Source organism: Microtus pennsylvanicus, chromosome 10, assembly GCF_037038515.1.
Source record: "Microtus pennsylvanicus isolate mMicPen1 chromosome 10, mMicPen1.hap1, whole genome shotgun sequence".
Classification (NCBI taxonomy): domain Eukaryota; kingdom Metazoa; phylum Chordata; class Mammalia; order Rodentia; family Cricetidae; genus Microtus; species Microtus pennsylvanicus.
Genome location: NC_134588.1, coordinates 26187664 through 26205163, shown reverse-complemented (window position 1 = coordinate 26205163; position 17500 = coordinate 26187664).

Below are 17500 nucleotides of genomic sequence, written 5' to 3'. Positions count from 1 at the left end.
CATAGGTGTTGCGAGGGGTTCAGGAAACCACAGATTTAATGTCTCCTGTGGTACCCCTCCAGGGTGTTTTATTTAAGCATAAGCTGCTCCTTCTAGGGACTGCTCAGCTAAGCAGGGTCAGGGGTGTAGGGCGGGTCTGTGGCCTTGCTCCTGTGGTCCCTGCTGAGGATTAAGTCTGCCGTGGGGTTGGCTTGGGAAGCAGTGAACTAGGGTTTTCCTTTGGCTGGGTTGGAGGCAGGAAGAAGGCCGGTGAATGATGAGACAGTGCGCAGATGCGTGGGCCCGAGTGGGTGAGTCGTAGGTGGAGCCTTCGCCAGGTGTGAAAATTCAGTTATTCAAGAGAGGAGGTTAGGGAAAGTGGCCGCACCACTGAGTGTAAACAAACCACTGGATCCTGTTATGTGTGGGCTGGAGTGAAGACACAAACATCTGGGGAGCAGCTTCCATCGTCAGCCCCTTCCTGGATCTGCCCGACAAAGCTTCGGTTTAGGCCTCGGCTGCCTTGGATTAGCCTGACTGAGTCTGGGAGCAGCTGCTGTCTACAGGGGACATCAGGCTTCCACTCTCGGGGCCTACTGTGGGCATCATTGCGCCCTCTCCCTGCACGGAGTCAGGCCAGCATGGAGACATTTCCCACTAGGCCACTACAGCTAATACCTAGGTACTTCAGCCCTGTCCTGAGGGAGACGGGGAGTGTGAAGCCAGACTCTGCCCTGGAGGAGCTGTGCAGAGCCAAGTGTGTGTGCTGCTCCCACAGGCCTGGACACTTGGAAGCTTGCAGTGGTTCAGGCTGTGATGTCCCTTCCCACAGCCTTAGACGTTTTGAGACAGAAGGGAAGGAAGCTGACGCTGGCGCTCCGTTCCCCAGTTAAAGCCTTCACTCACAGCCTTGCTTTGGCTTGGCAGAGCTAAATAAGAGCCTTGAAGGTGGGGAACGGTTTGCCAGTTTGAAGGTTAGTGGCATTGATTTTGCTGTAGGCCACGTGCTGATCAGTGGCGTGGTGAAGACTTTGGCCACCCTTGAGTAAAGATGCCACCTTCGGTTCCTCTCGCTGCCAGTGAAAAGATGGAGGTGAACTGGCCCAGCCCCTGTGACAGTGGGTTCTGAGGAGTGTACGGGAGTCACCAAGGCAGAGGGAGACCCGTGCTGCCTTCAGAGGAGCAGCTGCTATGGGGCCCCAGGAGGGCTTCCCTGCGGCCTTGGGGGTTGCCTCTCATAGGATAGTTAGTGGTGAGTTCTCACTGGGCTCTTGTCTGTCTCCTGAGCCAGGCCCTCCTGTCTTTCTCAACTGCTGCTCCCTCAGCATTTTCGTCCAGTAGCTGGCCCTATGGACTGTGCCCACCGAAGGGCTTGCCCCCTTCAGTGGGGAGGCTCCCTGCGTGTCTTTCCTACCCCTTCAGCCTGTACTCGTCATTCTCAAATGTGTGCCCCAACCGAAATAGGGGAACATGCTCTGGTGGGGGATTCCCCGCTAGTTTTTCAGTCCATTAATAGTGAGGAGCTGAGAGAAGTGATGCCCTCAGCTGAGCTCACTCGGAGCGAGACATTTGGTGCACCACTAGAAAAAGCTGGCTTTGCAAGAGATTGAGCCGCTTTAGGAGACAGGGGAGCGTGTCCCAAGGGCCTTCACTACCGTGGAAAGGCCTTGGCTCTTGGAAGTTTTCCATCATCACAAGGTGATGAGGAAATCACCTTGTCAGTGAATATTAAACATTTGGTAGCCTCTTGGGAACAAGTAGCAAAATTAGTGCACATAAGCTTCCACCTTTTATATTTTTAACACCAACGTCTCAAAGCTTAGCTTACCTTGGCTTTCACACGTGCTCTATGGAGAATTAGTACTATGCAGGTAGGTAGGTTACCATCCAAACCCTCTGACCTGTAGGATTTCAGTTTCAGGCAGCGTCCTGGGGCAGTAGACCCTGTGTGTGGTAAATTATGGTTAGAGACCAGGGATGTCATGCAAATGCATTCATTTGCCTAACTTTCATGATCTCAGGGACAGTAGACTTTCTTACTCTCAACTCATAGCCCTGCTAGGGGTTGTAAGTGAAATATAGGAACTAGCTCCCTCCCGCCCGCCCCCCCCTCCCCCCCGGCCAACTCTGAGGCCCTATGCAGCCAAATATGAACTTGGCTGAACCTACTTATCCTAAGGGAGTCAGGTCCCTGGGGCTTCAGAGAATCTGCAAAGGTTGTGAGAGTCCCTGGGAAATGTGATCTTGCTTGTTGCTCAGATCCAGCGGCTGTGTATCTCTGGTTCTTCAAATAGCTCATATCTCTTGAGGTAACCAGGCCTCAAGTCTCCAGGAGATGAGTTCTCTTAGCCTCGTCCTCTGATTTGTAAACCTGTGGTTCTGAATTCACCAGTCAAAGAAACCATGACCTCTTCTGGGCTTGAGGCCTAGACTTTGGTTAGCCAGAATCTGTGGTGCTGAGGGCTTGCTTTTGCAGTAAGGGGGGCCTCTGGGTTTCTGGCACTCAGTTGCCTCTTTTTCTGGTCATAAACCATTTTAAAGACAGTCCTCACCGTGAGACAGGAACCCTGCCTCCTACTCCGTCTGCAAGGAAGAGGGCTGCAGGTGAGAAAGAAAGCCAGTCTGACCTGCTTATTCGAGGTTCTGAAGAAGAGGGGGTGGTTGGTTGGTTTCTGTTGCATAGCCGCCCATCTGAGTAAAACCAAACACAAGGGGCAGCAGTTGGAACATGGCAGAAATGACACGGAGCGGTTTGGTTGTGTAGAGATCATTTGTCCCATGATGCCAGTTCCTTCTCCAGCTTGGCTTTATACTTTGATTTAAAATCAGAGAGTTTATTATCCATAAGCTTATAAACACAGCAGGCAAACTGCGTGGAAGGCGTCCTTAGGTATATTCTGCAATTTGCCCTTAAAAATTGTGACAACACAAAAGTTAGCATCTCTACCATTTACAAGAATTAAAAAGATTTCTGTGTTTAGTTCTGTGTATCTGTGTGTGCAGTGTGCACAAAGAGATGTGTGTGTTTATGCCCGTGTGCAGGCCAAAAGAGGGTGATGCGTAGTATCGATCACTCCCCTTGTTCTTTGAGGCACGGTCTGTCCCTGAAGCAGTGGGGGTGGGGAGGTGGGGGGTTTATGGGGGAGGGTGTTATAGTTTCTCAGCTGTACTGGATGCCAGCAAGCCCCAGGGATCCTCCTGTCTCTTCACCCCTGGCAGCTGGGGTGTCAGCTGTTTGCTGCATGTCTAACTTGCTGTGTCTGCTAGGGTCTGAGCTCTAGTCCTCAGGATTCCACTGTCTCTTCAACTCCCATCTTTCCTTTCCTTTCCCGCCCCTCCTTCCCCCCCCCCACCCCTCTCTCCAGATCTTACTATGTAACCCGGCTGGCTAGGAGCTCAGTGCTCTTAAAGCTTGTCATTCTATACTTTCATTTTTGGTGCTGTAGAGCCGGCCTTCTGGCTTTTCTCCTGCTCATTAAATAATACGCAACTTAGTTTGAAAGCTACAGTCCCAGCTGATACTGTATTACGAATTTCTGTGTTAAACTCCTAGTTTTATCCTAATTATTAGTCTTACTTATTTTTTAGTGCAAATGCTTTACCACTGACCTATACCCTGACCCTCATCTTTTTATTTTTGCGTGTAAATGTGTAGTATGATTCATGAGTGTATGTATGTTCACATGTATGAGCGTGCAGATGTGTGTAAATGCATGTGTATGTGTGGGCTTGAAGTTGACACTGAGTGCCCTCGTTAGCCATTCTCTGATTACTTGAAGTTGACACTGAGTGCCCTCGTTAGCCATTCTCTGATTACTTGAAGTTGACACTGAGTGCCCTCGTTAGCCATTCTCTGATTACTGAGTAGGATCTTCTGAACCTGGAGCTTGTGGATTCTGGGTAGCCTAGCTAACCAGGTTGTGGTATCACTGTCTCTGCTTCCTGAGTCCCGACATTACAGGAAGCTGTTATGCATAGCTTGGCTTTTATGTAGGTTCTGGGATCTGAACTTGAGTCCCTTATCCACTGAGCCATCTCCCTAGTTAGTCTCTCTTTTTTGAAATCTTTAGACAAACAAACAGACACATGTTCGTAATTTCATGGTATGGATGGCCATAATTATTTAGCTTCTGTGTTAATGGGTACTTTGTTTCCATGTCAACCCCCCTTAACATTTTTTATTATTTGTTTGTTTCTGCACAAGCATGTGCTCTGTGCACTGTGCATGTGGGAGGTGAGAGAACAACTTAAGAGACAGGGTCAGTTCCCTTCTATTGTGTGGATATCAGGGATTGAACTCAGGTCATCAGCCTTAGGGACAAGTGCCTTTACTTGCTGAGCCATCAGGCCAGAAACACCTCCATCCACAGCTTTAATAATCATAGATGTTTTGAATTTCTTGTGCGGTGGTTTTGAGTACACCTGTAAGACTTCTGTAGGATCCAATCTTAAAAGTGGAGGTTTGATCTGAGGCTGTATCCACTTTAGCCGTGATGGGCACTGCCAGAAAGGGGGTGTGGACCATTCGTAATGCGCATACTTTGCATGTTGCTTTATAAGAGAGAGGGGTCTGTGAAAGGACTGTCCCTCAGCAGTGGAGCAATCGGGGCACAGAATAAGTCATCTGAGAATAAGAGGACATTTGAAGCACTTCCCCATCTGCAGAGCTGTATACCCTTGGCGGAGCTGTATACGTGGGCGACTGGAAAAATCAGGGCAAGGGGATTCTGTGAGAGTCTCCCTGCACCAGAGGCTTTGCTTGGTCAATAGTGGCTATTTGCATACACTTGGGGCTTGCAGGCAGAATGCTCAGACCAAAGTTTTAGTGTTGGTCTTGTTCCGCCTCTGCGAGCATTTGTCTCAGCTGGGCTGCCTGGCTTGCTTCTCAGACGGTAGTGCATGGAGAAGTTAGCATGTGTGCAGGTAACAGGTAGGCTTTTGTAAAGGGGATTGTAGGCAGGGGACAGTAAAGGCCGCCCAGAGTGCTGTGGGGAACTTCAGGGCAGGTTAGGGATAATCAGGAAAGGTAGAGGAGTTGGCCCTTGTCAGAGCGTTAGGTGGTAGGAGACTCGGAACACATGCAAGTATTCTTTCCTTCAGTGTGGGTGCCCGGGCACCTTGCCTGAGAGACACCTTGGTAGGACACTCATCATGTTCCCCCTCCTCTGTGACTACTGTGGAGTCAGGATTGTAACTCAACCAATAGTTCAGATACAGGAGAAAACTCGGGGACCATCAGAAACCTCCATTTTCCGCTGATAAGATGGAGACAATTGAGGCAGCCATGAGACTTGTACTGGGAATTTAATTGTGCACAGGCTACCCTGCTGTGCTGTGAAGTCTGTGCTTGCATCTCTGCACCTTGCTCCCAGCCATTGACCAAGGCATGCTTTCCTGGAGGAATCATGACTCCATTGCTAGCTGGCATTACCCACAGGAGTCCCTGAAGCTTGTGGAGGCTTCTAGACTATGACCCTGCTCTTTTCTCAGAGGGGCAGATGTGGTCTGGTGGCTTATCTAGTTGCACTTCACACTCCTGACTTTCTTTTTTTTTTAATATACATATATAATTTATTTTTATTTTATGTGCATTGGTGTTTACTTGGCATGCATGTCTATGTCAGAAGCCCTGGAACTTGAGTTACAAAGTGTAAGCTGTCATACAAGTGCTGGGAATTGAACCCTGGTCCCCTGGAAGAGCAGCCAGTGCTCTTAACTGCTGAGCCATCTCTCCAGCCCCTGAATAGGTTCTGTGAAAGCCCTGTTAGCATAGTTGAACCATTAGAATACCATGTAGACCACTTGGCCTGGCATGTGACGCTTGTATATGGTCTATACTATAGTAAGCAGGTCTTTATTACTTCTTTTAAAAATACTTATTGGGAATTTCATATTGGCATATGATGAAATATCTGTGCCCTTCCCCCTCCAACAATCTAACATGTCACTCTTCCAACTTCATGCCTTTTGATACCCCACTAAGTCTCGTTAGTACTGCCCATATGGGCATCGGTGTGGGGGCAGACACTGGACCATGAGACTCTTACTAGTGGGTGGTCACATCCTCCAAAACCGACTCTCCCTCTCCCAACAACTTCCCATTTCAGGGAGCACCTCAGTAAGGGGTGGGGCCTGGAGATCATTGGCCCCATCTATGCCAGAATTTTGGTTGGCTTTATCCTGAGCAGGGGTCTGCTGCAGGACTTGTAGCTCTTGAGCCCAGTGGAGAGGAATCTTGGACATGGTTACATGCGAACTTTCTTGGTAGGTGGTCACTGTGGTGTCTAAGGGGAGTGGCAAGAGTTGGTGGTAGGGACCAGGGCAGACTTTGGGAAGAGTGGTTATGGAGGTGATAGATCCCAGATTAAAGGTGAGTCACAGGGTTTTCCTCAGAACGCCCACCCCCATGGTCTCTAGAATGTGCTGACTGAGCTCCACAGCCCCAGTTCTCAGCACCGCTCCTCCCGGCCCTTCCACAGCTGACAAAATTAATCAGACTTGGGAAGAAATCACTGTTTCCTTACAAGAATTTGTCAGAGAAAACCGGGCTGTATCCCGGCAAAGGAGGGCATGGACGTCACCCCAGATCTGGAGGGAGCTGCGTCTGGTTTGAGTTTCTGAACCTGGCTTGTCAGATCATGGCATTGAAGGAGCTGTGGCCCAAGAGTGGGGAGAAGCTTGCAGGATGAAGTGGTGGGCTCATGGCATGCCCGGCCTCCTGTTCAGACTGGGCTCGTGGCACACCTGGGCTCCCGTTCAGACGACTCTGCCACTTGCCAGCTCAGAGCCTAGAACCTCTAAAAACTGCAGTGTCTTCCTGAGGAGATGGCGGCGTAGGGACAGTTGTTACTGTGTGTGAGAATGATGCCTCCTGGCATCAGCCCTTGGCCCAACTCCAGCCACTTCATACCTAGTGGGTGGACTGCAGGCTTGTTTTCCTGACTGCCTTTTAGCTCCCCTTCTGTGAATTCTTGTGTCTTTGACTTCCAGCATCCCAAAGGATTTACTCTATAGATCTGCAAACAGAGTCTCACCTTAACCAAGTTCCTACCAAGGAAGCCTTCATGGGACTGGGCCTAGAGACCTGGGAGAGCTTTGGGACACTGTGCAGGCGAGAAGAGGCAAGGGACAAGCTAGAGAGAGATTAAGTTCTTGGGCATGGCCTTGAAGGGGATACTGGGACCCCAGCACCTCTGTGTCTTTTGCTTCCTGGCTGTTGGAAAGTAAGCAGCCTTGCTATACTGTGTGCTCCCTGCTGAGACATCCAGTCTTGTCACAGGTCCAAAGCAATGGATCTAAATGACAGTGGACTGACACCTCTAAACTGTGAAACAAAATAAATCTTATTTATGATCAGCAAGCTTCCCTAACTCCGCACTGCCACTCACTCTATACCTCTGTGGCTCGATTTTAAAAGCTATTTTTTTATGAGTTACAACATAGATACAAAAAAATTTACCCTATTACCCTACTTAAACTCTCCCTCCCTCTCCATAGACCTGATCACTCTAAGAATATATGGACTGGAATGTTAGCTCCCAGGCAGGTCATGTCCCCAGTGCCCAGCAGCGCAGGCTCTCTGGTAAAGGCTGGGGGTTGGTGAGCATCAGGCAGTCTGCAGAGCACGCTGATACCATATGGTACCCTGTGAGTGAGTACCAAAGCGTGTGGTCAGGGCAGCAGTGCACGCTAAAGGCCAGCAGCAGGTCCCCAGACCCGAGATGCCAATAAAATCCCCTGCAGGATTATTTTAGTGCCGCTGTGACCTGAGACAGCGCCTTCCCGAGGAGAAAGCTTTTCCGTCAAATTCTAGTGCCTCTGTCTGCTGTTCAACCATTTCCTCTTGCTCTGCCCTCAGTGGGTGCTGCCTCAGTGACGTCACCGTCCGTCTATACCCATCTCATCCTGCAAACCTGTGTTCACTTGTCTCGCACAGTTGCTCTAGGCAGAAGGCCCTCAGGCTCAGGGATGTGGCTGAGGCCCACACGAGACGTGTGTTCTTGGAGTAAGGCCAAACCCAAGACGGTGTGTTCCTGGAGTAAGGCCAAACCCCAGGAAGCCCTGCATGGATAACGGGGCTGGGTGTGTGCTTTAAGCTGAGGGTTAGTTCACCTGGCCTCATCTAGACATAGCAGCGGTAGCCTTAAACAAGTATGGCTGCTTTAAAAAAATTTGTTATGTGTTTGCTTTTAGCATTTTGTTCCTCTTTTTCCTATGTGGAAGCTTACAGACTTGAATCAAGGAAATAAGAAAATGCAAACCAGAGTGTAAGAAGAGGCACCTCTGTGCCAGAAGTGCTACTCAGGGAGGACCAGAAACACAGACCACAGCCTGTTCTCACCCCAGCACTGCTCTCTGCTCCCAAAGGTGGGATGCTGGACATCTCAGACTCAGAGCTGGGTCCACAAAAGGCTACTGGGGTGTCTCAGGCTTCCTGAAGTCATACCATCAATAGATAGTAACAGTTAAGCTTCTCTGCAAGTCTTACTTACAGAACCCCCACCTCCAACCTCTGGATGACTCCTTGAGAGCAAAAATGAAGGGGATGCTGTTATTATTTATAAAGACATGTAAGTGATCTGAGCCGGTCCCACGAGGGGCAGTGGAGGGCCACTCAAGGCCTCAGTGGGCCCCCTTGGCGGGTGGGGGACCGCAGTGGGTGAGAGACAGATAGATACGCCATTCAGAGAGAGTTTGGGTATAGAGTTTTTTTTAGTGGGTTATGGAAGAGGAAGGGAAAGGGAGAAGGGGGAGGAGTGAAGGGGGGAGGCAGAAGCTGCTGCTTTAGAAGAAGGGCAGAGAGAGAGAGAGAGAGAGAGAGAGAGAGAGAGAGAGAGAGAGAGAGAGGTGGGGGTGGAGGCAGTAGTTACTTCAGAAGAGAGAGGGAGAGAGAGAGAGAGGTGGGGGTGGAGGCAGTAGTTACTTCTTCAGGAGAGGGAGAGAGAGAGGGAGAGGGAGAGGGAGAGAGAGAGAGAGAGAGAGAGAGAGAGAGAGAGAGAGAGAGAAGGCTGGTGTGGAGGGAGGAGATTCAAGGGGGAGGTTAAGAGTGGGTGGGGCTTGTCTCTTAAAGGGACAGGGTACCCAGGTGACAGTCCAGCCCAGCAGGTTATAACAGATACAATTTCTTTAGGTATTGAGGTTGCAAACATTTTATCTGTTTCCAATAACGGAGGAGAGACAGCAACACCTAGTTTTTCCAATTGTCGACATAGTCCAGTTATTTTCATAGGGTGGACTTCCGTAAATTCTACAGTCGAAGTAAGCAATCCCAGGGTTTACTCCCGCCCAGGAAAAAGTTCTGGGACTATATCATAAGCACACCGTTTTGATTACTCCTTGGTGGACACGAAAGGTTCCCTTTAGGATCATTCATGGTAGAGTACAGGAGGCCACCACTGGGAAGCTAATACACCGTACATTTCAGAGCCTTCAAAGGGCCAGCTTGGTATCTGTATTCTCATTGCTATGAAAATAGCCACTTAAGGAAGGGTTTATTTTGCCTCAGTTTGAGGGTGCAGTTCATCCTGGTGGGGAAGGATCACTATCAGGAGTGTGTGTTGTAAAAAACGGTGGTAGAGGGACCTTGGTGGGCTGGGGCCACATGGCAGGTGAGGGACAGACACAGCCATGCAGGCAGAGCTTATGTAGGTGTTTTGTTGAGATAAAGGGAGTGGGGGAGGGAAGAGAGAAAGAAATACAGAGAGAAAGAGGAAGGAGAGGCAAGGACCAGCCTGCCTCTTCAGAAGAGCAGTGGGAAAGAGAGAGTGGGAGTGGGCGGAGCTTGTCTCATAAAGGGACCTTTTGCATCTGTGTGCATAGGATTGACTAGGGAAGTAGCAGCCATTGGACCCTGGGCTGCCCAAGGCACTGCCTAGGTTCATCCTGCCAGCTGCGGGGGTTAGCAGAATGCCTGGATCCTAACAGTGTGAGATTGAGAGGAAAGACTGCACAGTTTGCTTTGTAAAGTTCATTCCATGACCTTGGCCCATAGCCATGAAGTAACCCACTCTACAGACCTCACAGGCATGTCCTGAGGCTCGTCATTCAAGTCCCTATCAAGTTGTGAAATTACTGTAGACACCCCAAAATCCACCTGAAAAAGTTCCCACGGACTTCAACATTCCCAATACTCCGGAAAATCCAGTATCTCCTGAGACTCGAGGCAATCCTTTAGCTGTGAGTCCCTGCAAATCAAAAAGTCTTGTTCTACCTCAGCATGTGACAGCAGAGTGAACATTCCCATTCAAAAGGGGAAGAATGAGAGAATAGCAAGAAAAGATCAGATCAAAGCCCACAACCGAGCACAGAAACATCAAGTCCTGCAGCGCCTTCCACCTGAGCAATCATCTGGACTCAAAAGGGTTTCCTGTCTGTAGTTGTTTGACCCAAAGCATTTGGGCATAAGATGAAGTTGGTTACCATGGAGAAGCCAGTAGCGGATCAGAGCTGCTTACCTCAGGGTAGCAAGGGAGAGAGAAAGGGGATGGAGGATGAAGGGGGAGACAGGAAGAGGGACAACCAGAGACAAGGTGTTACCTTTAAGAGTACACCTCCAGTAACCTTCCTCCCACAAGCCCTGTTCATCTCCTCTGGTGGTCTACTTAAATCTAAAAATACCGCTGGAGTCATTAATAAGGTCAGACCCCAGTGACCATTTTCCTAAGCCCCACCCGGAAGCAGGAATTGATGCAGAAGCCAAGGAGGACAGTTGCTTACTTCTCAGCACGCTTCCTCCCTCCTTCCCTCTCTCACTCCATCCTTCCCTCCCTTTCTTTCTTCCTTCTTTCCTTCCTCCCCCTTCCTTCCCTCCCTCCCTCCCTCCCTATCTCCCTCCCTTCTTTCCTTCTTTTTTCTTTCTTCCTTTCTTCCTTCTTTCCTTCCTCCTTCCTTCCTTTCTCTCTTTCTTAAGTTGTTTTTATGTAATATATTTTTGATCATGTTTTTCTCTCTCCCTGTCCCCAACTACTTCTCCTAGATCTTCCCTACCTCCCTACTTAACAACTCTGTTCTCTCTTTCTCTCCAAAACAAACAAAAACAAGAAAAAGCCCCCTCAAAAATGAAAATAAAAATAAACAAAAGACCAATAAGACAAAAAATAAAGCCCAAACAAAGAAAAACAAAACAAAAGTCCATAAAAATACCCCTGAATTTGTTTTTTGTTGGTCAGCTGCTCCTTGCCTAGGGCTTGCCCTAGAGTGTGGCTGATACACCAATGCAGTGGGTGTCAATTGCAGATAGCCTTGGTTGTGGTGTGCTAGCTGCACCCCTCCTCCTCCCACCCCCAGCTCCCAGTGTGCACTTCTCCTTCAGCACTGACATACCATCTGCATGCCGTGTGCATGCTGTCACAGTCTTGGGGAGTTCATACGTGCAGAGGCAGACTCTGGTGTCTGAGAGGCACTGTCTCTTTGTAGCCATCCATCCCCTCTGGCTCTTGATATTTCTACCTCCTTTTCCCCATATCTCCTGAGCCTTGAGGGAGGGGTGTGATGAAGACATTTCACTTAGGACTGAGTGCTCCCAAGTCTCTCACCCTCTGCACCTTGCACATTTGTGGTCTTTGTGTTAATTCCCATCTAATGCAAGAAGAGGCTCCTTTGATGAGGGTTAAGTGAGGAACTGACTTATAAGGACAGCAAAGTCATTTGGAGTCATTTTGTTGCTGTTTCTTTAGCAGAATAACGGTAGTAGATTTTCCCCTTTAGTAGATTTTCCCCTTGTCCCATGCCCTATCTAGTTTCAGATTCTTGGCCACTTTAGCATTGTCAGGTGTGAGTTCCATCTCATAGAGTGAACCTTAAATCTATTCAAAAAGTGGCTGGCCACTCCCATACATTTGGGTCACTATTACAGCAGTGTGTCTTGCTGTTGTAGATTGCAGGCCTGTGGCTGGGTGATGCTGATGATTGCCTTTCTCCTCCTATCTGTCTAGAGTACCTTCCAGCACCGTGAGTGCTAGTCAATAGGGGTGAAGCTTCTGGTTAGACACCAGTTTAGCTTCTCTGTGATTCAGAAACATAAACAAATGGTATCTTCAACAATAAGACCTTACCAGCGGGTAGTGGAGAGTAACAAACAGCCTTAGCAATAGTCAGTAATGTTTGTTTTTTTTTTTTATGGGAACTTTTTGGCCAACAACTCAACAAGATGTAGCCCATTCCTGGTAGTGGAGGTTTTACTTGGTGGTATCAGATGTCTTTTGGGGGCATTGTCTCCCTATTATTTGGTATCTCTATTTGGATTCCTTCATATCTGTATATATCATAGGAAGCGTCCACAGTAATAGGTTTCCATATAGTTTTTCAAATCCAACCTGCTTTCTTGTACAGAACCACCTGCCCTGGGACCACTAACAGCGGGCTGAGCCCTCCCACATCAATCATTAATGAGAGAAAATGAAATGGGCTATCTATAGGCAATCTGACAGGGGCATGTTTTTCAACTGAGGCTCCCTCTTCTAAAATGATCGGAGTGTGTGACAAAGAACTTCCCAACACAAAAAGGAATATCTAATTGAAATGCAGAAAAGCAGCCACACGTTGTATGAACACTGTAACAGAAAGTAGCGGAGAGATGAAGCTTTGCAGTAATGGCTGATGTGATGTGTAGCACCAGCCTGCGAGTGCCTGGAGCGTGTGGGGCACTTTGTCTTCTATTTCCTCTTGGGAAGACAAGCACAACTACAGAAGGCGAGCCATAAGAAAGCAGGTGGGGCCTGGTAGTAAAATTGAAAGAACTTTGCATAATGAGAGTAGTCTGGAAATGAAGCAGGCGGAGCCCAAAGCGACAAGGACTGTTTCATTGCAAACACTGACGCGTAAACCAGATGGCCACCTGTTGCGCCCTTGTGGGCAGCAGTTAGTCTAGAAGGCTGGCGGTGGAGCCTGTGAACAAATCAGCAACAGTTAGGCTTGCAAGCTGGTGCTTCTAGCTTTCACGCCTCGGGTCTACAGTTAGTAATCTTTGAAGCTGGCTTTTTTTTTTCCTTAGCTGAAACTGTTGAGGACAGCGGGATGGAGGACGGACTGAGAATCTGCTGAAGTTCGGTTTCCTCCATGTCTTGTGGTAAAAGCAAAGGGACTCCATGCCTCCTGAACTCCTTCAAATATTTGGGGCTCGTGGGTGTCAGAGGTGACTCAGCTGGGGAGAAGGGGGAAGGGAAGAGAGGGAGTCCCTAAATTAAGTCCTATGCTGTTGATACCCAAGAGGTCATGTAGCTCTTTGGTGTATATTTCTGGTTACAAGTAACCAGAAACCCAATTCACAGTGACTCAATCAAGAGGAGAATTGTTACTTCACACACAATAGAAATGTGGACATAGTTCTGATTTAGGGTTGGTAAAGTCATGAGTTCAACAAACTCATAACATCCGGTTCTGGTTTGTTGTTTTGTGCTTGATTATTCTCTTCTGCTTAGTTTTTTTTTTCCCAGTTGCCCAAAGTCTTTGCTACTTTTTGCTTCAAATATGTTCAACATTCAAATGCAGGAAACAAGCAAACCAACCAACTCAGTGTCCTTGCTTTTATAAAAACTGTATTAACATATCCAGACAGGGTGGCACACTCTTTTCAGCCCAGCATGTGGGCGGCAAAGGCCGATGGGTCTCAGTCAGTTCAAGGTCAACCTGGTCTAAACAGTGAGTTTTAAGTTAGCCAGATTAACAAGGTGAGACCTATCTCAAAATATCCATTAAATTAGCATAAAAACGGGATTTGTTAAGGCAGTTTTCAAACATTTTTGTTGTCATTGGCCTTTCTCCTCTTCTTCTCCATCCTCCCTCTCTTCTGCACCTTTCCTCTCTGAATAGCCTCCTCTCTTTAGGTTACCATAGCTACAAGATTTTAAGTCTTTTCAACCAATTCTTTGTTTCATTTGTTGTCCTTCTATTCTATATTTCATTGACATCTGTCCTGATCTTTGTTATTTCTTGCCATTGGCTGTACTTTTGTTTGGCTTCTTGATTTTCTAGAGCCTCGAGGTGTGTCGTTAGGTCATTTATTTGAGACGTGTCTGATTTTTAAATCCAAACCCTTGTAGCTTTTCCTCTTAGAACTCTATCCTAGAGGATCTGTTAGGTTGTGCGATTATTTTCATTTCTTTCTAGAAAACTTTATATTTCTTCCCTGCTTTCTTCATTGACCCATTGTCATTCAGTGTGGCCTCTAAGTATCTGTGCCGTTTCTGAAGTGTCTCTTGCTGTTGCTTTCTGCCTTTATTGCCCTGTGCTCTCATGAGATGCAAAGAGTTATCTCAAATTTTAAAGTACGGCTTGCTTTGTGTGTGTGATGTGGTCAGTCTGATGTGAGTTTCTATATGCTTCTGGGAAGTCAGATAGACTATGGATGTAGTAGGCTATAGGTATAGATGGCAGACTCTGGCTGCAGGCATCTGTTAAATCCACGTGATCCGTGTTATCATTTCCCTGTGAAATTTCTTTGCTGGTATTTTTAGTTTGGAAGACATATCTGAATATGCGCGTGGGTTCTAGAAGTTTCTCACTATCATGTGTCAGGATCTGGGCCCTTTTATACCTTTAGTATTTGTTTTATAAAATTGGGTGAATTGCCCTAATTTGGTACATAAATATTTGTAATTGTCATATTTTCTTGATTAAATATTCCCTTTTTAAGTATGCAGTTTGCTAGCAAAAGTATAAAAATATAGAATATCAAAGGATGGAAATCAATCCACCAAATAAATGGAAGCCATGAAGAAGGCGTCACATGGCCGTAGTCCCTCCTACTAATTTCCTGGAAGCCCTAGATTTGCCTCTCTGTAGGCAGAGCTTGTATACTAGTATACTTGGTATGCTTTCCTTGGGTCTCTGTTAAGGCTCAGAGGCAGTTACGCTGAGGCACTGGAGGGAAAAGACACAAGGTACTCATATTTAAGTAATGAAACAGGGAACTGTACAAAGAATGTTGTTGTAGATGTAGAAGAATAAGGGCCAAATCACAAAGCTCTTTTCTGGTGAGATAGGAGGTAAAATATAATTATATAAAATTGTAAATAACAATAAAAATAATTTATAAAAATAAAATTAATTAAAAAAGAAAAATGTAAAAAGCCTAAAATTTAACAAAATACAAAATAGGGGGCAGTTACACAAAATAGAAGATACTATGCCTTTAATTCTAATTTTCCTTCACGGAAGTGAAGTGATTTCTCCTTCCCTGGGATTGTATTTTTATCCATCTCTACAGGTCAGAAAAAGAACCATTGATCAGCAGTTTAGATAAGTTAGGTCCACAAAGTCTTCTGGATGAGACGGGCCTCTGTAAGTATATTAGTCAGGGTTCTTTAGAGTCACGGAACTTATGGAATGGATTTCTCCATGTGTAAGTATAAAGGGATTTATTGGAATTTATTGGAATGGTTTACAGGAATGATCAGCAGTCCAGCTAATCCAACGATGACCAGCTGTGAACAGAAAATTCAAGAATCTGGTAGCTGTTCAGTCCCACAAGGCTGGGCGCCTCAGCTGGGCTTCTGTGTATGGTGGATTCCCGAAGAAGTCGGCTCCATATGACACGGAGATTCCAGCTCGTCATGGTGGGGGAATTCATGGCAGAGGGAGCACGTGACATGGGCTTCTTGCATCATAGTAACTGGAAAGCAGAGACAGTTGGGTTAAGAAAGAAAAACCTTTAAAGGTCTACCCCTAGTGACTTTTGTCAAGAGCCAGGCCTACGTGACAAACACTCCACAGCATTTAAAATGTCAAAAGCTGGGGACCAGCATTCAACACACGAGCCCCTGAGTGCTGGTTTAGATTTAGATCATTGTACCATAGGCGGGGCCGAATTCTCTGAAGCACATGTGTGCTTAATATAGGCACAAAATTAAGGCTCTTCATCACAAGAGACGGGGAAATGGCAGACAGCGATGGCGTCCCAATTCTTTCCTAGTTCTTCAGTGGGTTCTTCAGGTGTGTTGGAGGGCAGGGTGCGGGTGGCAGGACTGTGTTGTTATCCTGGCTGCAGTTGGGAGGCAGCCAATTCCTGCTGACTGTGGTGGACCCCCTGTTCATTGGTGGGGCCTGAGAGTCTCGCCGGGTGGTAATGGGTTGTCAGTTCACCTAGACGGCTTTCAGGGACTCACAGACTTCACTGTGGGCCCACAGCAGGGTATCTCTGCAAAGGTTCCCTCCGATCTACAGGTAAAGGAGCTGAGATTGGATTGGTTTGTGGATATGTGTTTTGCACATTTGTATTTTTTTTTTTTTGTGAATCCTGGAACAGGGTAAAGAGTATAAGTTAGTTTTGTGTTTCTCAAGCTGATTTTGGCTAAGAACTTGACTTTAAAAATTTCAATCTATTAGGGATCAACATTTTCATAAAATGAAATAAAAAAGAATTATTAGGAAAATGGAATGAAAATACTACTGAAATATACAAAGTATAAGTTCCATTTTCAAATAATTTTTTAAAACACAAAAAATACTCTAGAAGCTTTTACACAGCTATTATACTTACCTTGGACCATGGTTCCCCCAGACCTCGTGCAATGAGAGTTGGTCTCTGGGAGAAGGCTTCAGGACATGGTAGGCTTATGAGGGCTCTAACCTCAAGAACATATTAATTCCTAGTTAATGGGTTTGGGAGGAGGGACCATTATACGGTTGAGTTCTCTCTGCTTCCTGCAGATCTGCTCCAGCACTGCTCCCTGGCAGGCTATTCTCTGCCCTGTCACAGACCACCAACCATGGAGTGATCATGGATGAAAACTTCTGAAACTGTGACCCCAAATAAGCCTTCCTTTCTTTAAGTCAATTGTCTCAGGGTTTCTGTAAAGCAAGGAAATGCTAATACCCTGCTGCAGACTGGCAACCAATGGTTCGTGAGTCAGAAGTGGGCCTCAGGCCATACCTAGCGACTCTGATTTAGACAGCTTCTGATCTGTTACCTCCCTAGGCTGCATCCCAAGGCGTTGGATGTTTGACTGCTTCAGCTGAGATGGTGGTGGGAAAATGACTGGTTGTTATGTGGAGCCAGACATCAGAGCAAGAGGTTAGATTTTTGCCCTGTGTTTTCAGATGGACTTCTGTGTTCATCAAGAGTTTCATATTAGATTTGAGGAAATCATGTCTTACGGTGATTTCTTTTTCATCTCTCCACCGTGGGGAAGAGACTGAGCTTACTGGTGATGTATCAGCTGGAAGAGGCTTGGGGTCAGGGGCAAAGAGAGGTCTGTGTTTGGAATCTTACTCCAGGCTCTCAACTGGATGGGCCATTGGATGATGTTTCATCTTGGTCCTAAGTATGAGCTTCTTGAGTTGAGGGACTCTAGGGTTAGTGCTTAGAAATTTGTTACTTTTATGGCTTAAAAGTGATTTGAAATATACATCACTAAATAGGTCCTGTGTATTAGGAAATTCCACTGGGGACTCCTCCCAAGAAATCTAAACTTGTTCTCAGAGGCTTAGGAGATCTGAAATGCCCATTTGCTGATTGCATGCAACTCCGATAACTTGATATACATGGAAACCGAAATCTACAGACATCCCAAGATGCCCCAAA